This window comes from Tenrec ecaudatus, chromosome 8 (genome assembly GCF_050624435.1).
Source record: "Tenrec ecaudatus isolate mTenEca1 chromosome 8, mTenEca1.hap1, whole genome shotgun sequence".
In the NCBI taxonomy this organism is placed as follows: domain Eukaryota; kingdom Metazoa; phylum Chordata; class Mammalia; order Afrosoricida; family Tenrecidae; genus Tenrec; species Tenrec ecaudatus.
The window spans coordinates 124,979,337-124,985,236 of NC_134537.1; positions in this window are offsets into that span (position 1 = coordinate 124,979,337).

The window sequence follows — 5,900 nt, forward strand, 5'->3', positions numbered from 1 at the left end:
CGGCCCTCTGCCTCCTCACACCGGCACTGTATCTAAGCCCGTTGTGCTGTTCTGTGTAGTCGAGGGCCTTCTCCGTTCTGCTGACCTTCAGCTGTTCTCCAGCAAACAAAGGGCCACTCCTGATAGCAGCCCAGAATACGCGAGATGGGGTCTCACCATCCGGGGTTCTGGGGAGTATGCTGGCAGGACTGCCTCTGAGAGGTGTGCATTCTTCTGGTAGTCTATGGTTGTGATGGCAGTTAATCTTCTTGAAACGTGCTTATTGAATATCTTTCCTTTGTCCATTCATGCCTGATGTACTAGATAAAATTAGATTCAGTGTGTTTTCATTTATATGTATGATGTTACGTGTGTGATTTCATTAATGTCTGGAAATTATATATGGCTAAAGAATTGTGTAAAGGTCCCAAGTTGGCAAGGGGTGGACTGGCCAATAGGAACCTGTGGGGTTAATCAGGTCATAGTTTTATTGCAGGGTAGAGATAAATGGTTCCGCAAGGCCCGTCCCTTTCTCGCTCTCTGATCGGACCAGCATGTGGCTGCTTAGCTAGTTCTCTGCCTCAACTTGTGAGCTTCACTACCTGTGGGATGGCCAACCCATGGATTGTGATCACTAGAGCTTGAGGTGTCTTCGAGACCTGCTTCACCATGCTGCTAGTGTGTACATCGCTTGAGCTTGAGGCTGGTAAATCATGTTTTGTATTGCTTGAGTTTGATATCCCATCCAGGCCTGCTTTGCTAAGTTCATGAGCTGTTGACTATTGGTAACCCACCCTGCTGTTTGCTGCCTGTGGCTAGACTCTGCCTGCATTGTCTGAGGGAAGACTCAGCTGTCTGCTTCCTTGACCTTAGACCGGGAAGCCGTTATGAGTTGAAGGATTTCCAATATATCAACTGTTCCAGGTAAGTGAGTTGAAGTGAGCCCTCTGTACTACTGTGTGGACTAAATAGCGGCTATATTCCTTTGTGCTGTATAAATCTATCTATCTATCTATGCACAGATATCGATAATCATAAGTGTCCCGGTTTTGTTTCTCTAGAGAATCTTGCCTAACACAAAGGCACTTCCAATGCTTTTCACCCAACCATCCCTCGGGTGCATCAGTTCTTCTTGGTCCTCATACACCTGTGAGGCGACTGAAACTTCCAGGGTGTAAGCCAGCACAACACAGTCCTCAAAGTGTTTGTATTTTTATTTAATTTTTCCCCACAGTTTTATTGGCACAGGATTTACATATCATACAATTCCATCATTCAATCATATAAAGAAGAATTGTACAATCATGACCACATCCATTTTAGACAACCCCACCCCCAATTTGCTCTTTAATACTTTAATACATCTAATGTAGCAGATTTGCCCATTTTGATTTTTCTTGACTCGCAGGGAGCTCTGGTGGTGTATTGGTTATGCATTGGGCTGCTCTCTGCATGGTTGGCCTTTCAAAAGTGCCAGCAGCTCTGCGGACGAAAGACTGGGCTTTCTACTCCCATAATCAGTTCTGAGTCCACACCGAGCCGGGGCAGGGCGTCTGGTTTGGGAGCGGCTCCCAGGCGTGGTGGTTGCCGAGCCAAGTGAAACAACATCCCCGACAACCCCAGTCTTTTCATGATGCTGCTCATTCGTCCCGTTGGGAGCCTTCTTTTTTCTTCACACTGAGGTGGCAGGAGAAAGACAGGCTTCCGACTCCCGTAAAGAGTGACAGTCTCAGAACTCACAGGGGCAGTTCTGCCCTGTCTTGTGGGGGCGCTGACCGACCCACACTGAGGTGTGGTCCTCCTCAAGCCCTGCTCGGGAGTGGATCTGAGCTCACAGCAATGCTACATAGGATTTATGAGGCTGCAAATCTTTACAGGACTAGAAAGACTTAATTTTTCTCCCTCTGAGGGCCTGGTGAATTACAGCCATAGCCCAACGCATAGCCCACAACCAGATGCCACTTATTAAAGAATATTCCCAAAGAAAGAGGAAAACCTTGAATTTAAACAAGACGTTAGCTCTAACTTCAGGTCTATTGAAACTATGGAGCAGAGGAACAAGTTACATGACACTTAGCTAAGCCATCAACCCAATCTAGACTGTGGGACATTTCCCAAGAGGGTTGGGTCATGTGGAGGGGCAGCAAAAAGGAGGAAGGTCCTGGGTGAGATGGAGTGACACAGCGGCTGCAAGAATGGGCTCAAGCGGAGGAACACTTGTGCAGGACCGGGCAGTGCCGTGTTCTGTTGTGCACAAGGTTGCTATGGGTCAGAACAGACTCAAGGGCACCTATCACCAATGCTCCACAAAGCGACCTTGGTGGCACTGTGGGCTAAGCACGTGATTGGCAGTTCAAACTGACCAGCCACTCCATGAGAAAAAGACGAGGCAGTCTGCGCCTGTAACAATGGACTGTCTAGGATCGCAATGGGTCAGAATCTCCAGGAAAGTAATGGGTGACTGACCCAATGAATAATATTCTTTAAAAAAAGAATAGCAATAGACATCTCACTTTGATTGTAAAGCATTTTTTCTTACAAGATCAAAAATTAACCTTAAAAAGGTTTCTCACTCACGCTGTAAAAGTATCAACTTGTTTCGTCCACCAGGAACTGCTCTGCAGTATTACAAATTCCCTTTCTAGCTAGAAACGGATCCTCAGTAACAAACCCCAAACCCGGAAAACTCACTGCTACCCAGTGGATTCCGACGCACGGCAACCCTGTAGGACAAATCCAATAGCATAGGATAGAACTGCCCCTTTGGATTTCCAAGACACTTAAACCCTTACAGGAGCACACAGCTTCATCGTTCTCCTGAGCAGCAGCTGGTGGTTTCGAACTGCTGACCTTGGGGTTAGCAGCCCACTACAAAATCCGCTATACCACCATACTAAACTAAACCCATTACTGTGAATTGATGAAAAAGATTGTTTACTGACCTCATTTTAATTTCAAGAGGTCTCATAACTATATATGGGCAAAAGCAGTATTTAAGAGGTTACTTTCAAACTCAGTACTGTCAGTTAATTCAGCCACCACTAAGTATGTGGTGTCTGTGTCCTGGTGGCACAGTGGGTTACACGTCAGGTCAGCAGTTGGCAACCACCAGCCACTCTGCTGGAGAAAGATGAGGCTTTCTGCTCCCATCAGGGTTCCGCTTGGGACACCACAGGGGCAGTTCTACTTCGCCGTCAGAATCGACTCGATGGCGACGAGCTCAGTTCAACTACTTGCTCACCTGGAAACTTGTTTTCATTAAGAAAAATATAGTTAAACTTCTGTGAAGCTCCCACTTCTCAGAAATGCTTTCCCCCTTTGGCTTCTTAAACTCAGGGAGCTCTGGGCTCAAACACTGGTGGCGTAACCTTCTGTTGTGCGTACAGTCGCTATGGGTTGGAACCGACTCAATGTCACCTAACCACCAACCAAACTCACTGCTATTGTGAGTGCTGACTCACAGCAAGCCTATAGGACAGGGTAGAACTGTTCCTATGTGTTTCTGAGACTGTAACTTTTGACAGTAGAGCCTCATCTTTCTCCTGAAGAGCAGCTGGTGGTTTTGAACTGCTAACTTTGTGGTTTCGACGTGTTGCCCCTGTGCCCAACACGTAACCTATTGCATCGCTGTGGGAAACTAACACCAAGGGAAACAGGACTAGGACTTATTCCTTAACTTTTAACAGAGGGAATCTGGAAAGCTAGTATTCCACAGTAGGAAAGCCACCACTTTGGTAAGTTAGAGATGAAGTCCAAGCACATTAGCCTGCCTTAAATATCATTCCCACAGATTCTACCATAACAGCTATGCTGCCTTAAAGTGAGCACATGGTTGATTCTATCCCCTTGTAGAAGCAGACATTCTTTAGTCATCTCCCCACTGCAGCATCCCTCCCCCCTTATGCTTTCCTCCAATGCAGGTATTGTTTCCTCACCTGTGAGCTCAGTTACTTTACTGTGGTTACCACCCACCTTGTGACATCTGTAACTACTGAATATGCATATCTTAGGGCTACCTATACTTATCCCAAGACAATAAAGAGTCTCCTCCTTTCTTCGGGACCTCCACGACCAAGAGGGGCTGAGGTGAGTATGCTACGATGAGATGTGTCTGACTCCTCCATTTCACTCTCTCCTCCTCTCTATGACTTCCCTATCATCTTGTTAGGCTACAACCGCACCCCTGCGCCCAGGGAGCCTGCGGTTGTCAGAGGCTGGTGTAGGCTAACACATCACTGGAGTGAAACTGTTTACTTGCAACAGTAGTAGCTTGCCTACTTTAGGCACTTGTTTTGATAAACCAAATGATCTCCCTGCCTGCTCCAAATAAACCCATGTTTCCCGTGTGTGTGTGTTTCAATTAAACAACAGACAGTGGTGAACAAAGGGAAGGGCAATCATTCTGTGTTAAAGGAAACTCAAAAAAGACTAAGGAGACAACAACCCACTCAAATGCTGGATCTTGTGTAGCTTCTGATTCAAGCAAATGAACCTTCAAAAGATGTGTGGGGAGGGTGTTTCACTGGGCACAACAACGCACTGCGGTGAGGCTGAGCAGTCCTTTCTGCTCTGCGTGAAACATTGTCAGAGCACAGGGGAGACGCGGCACAATGCTACTGGCTATTCACGCTGAATGGCGTGTGCCTGGCAATTTGCTGGCAACTCACACTGCTGTGTAAGCTGGGAAATTTTCACAGTAAAATATAAGATGTCCATTAGAAGCGGAGCAAATGTCGTGAATGTAGCCTAGCCAGCTGGTGGTCACATCTGCTCACAGAGGCGAGGCTTCATGGAGCTTCTCCCGTCTCGAGTTGAGGCAAGTCAGCGTTTTCTCTGGAATACAGGACTCACTGCTGTTGGTTCCTGCTACAGTTGGGATTCCAGAAGTAAGTGTTGAGGCAAATGGTTTTTGAACGATCATTTTCTAAACGAAACTTTTCTTCACACATTGGAGTGCTAAAAAAGACAAGTTTCGCCCCCAAGCCCTGGAATTCCAATAGAGAAAGAATGCATTTCTCCGGAGAAGCAGTGGGGAGGATTTCAATCAGGCCTCTTCCCATTTTGTGTGTGTTTCTGTTTCCCCGCCGAATCTCTTATCACTGAGCAGACACGTCAAGGGGTGGGAGAACCGAGCTTTGCTCAACACTGGGCAAGCGAGCCTATGCTAAAAGCACCGGGCTGGCAGTGTTCACAGGAGGGGATGAAAGTACACCCTCTCATTATCCGGAAAAGCGCTTCCTTGACGTGTTTATCTTGCGTTTTCATTTGTCCTCACATACCAGTATCTGCCCAAGGATGATAAACTTGCATCCAAAAGATGTGCTATGCACACGAAAACAAAGCCATCCCAGGTGGCTCCCCCACTCACACCCTGTCAAGTTCATCACCTCCCCGGCGCCTCTCTAGCTCGAAATGGAAATTCTCAAAGATGCCACAAAGTAGAGAGAATGGGTGCCCACCGCCCAGTACCCACGACTTATCTTTAACCATGGTCAACATTTTGAAAATCTGGTTTTATCCATCTCTCTGCCACCCAGTTTTGACTCTGGCTTTTGCCTTCTGGGTTATTTTAAAGCAAACCCCAGACATGTCCTCATTCACAGAAGCTGCCCAGGGAGGAGGGTGGGAAAGAAGGTGGGAAGATGCTGGGCCTGGGGGCCAAGTGCCTTCATTGGAATACCAGCTCCTCCAACCACCTGCCGGTTAGGCCCCTAGGCTTGGCAGATTGCGTTCCCAAAGCTGGCTGCTGTAACAGTATCTCCCTCGCCACAGGCCCTTCTGGGATGTCACAATTCCCCCAGCAGGAAGTGGAGTTCTGATCCCCTCCTCCAGAATCTGGGTGGATTTGTGGCCTTAGCAGAAGTGGCATCATTCAATATCCCAGCAAGGTCATATGAGGCAAGCCAACTTTCAGCTTGCTG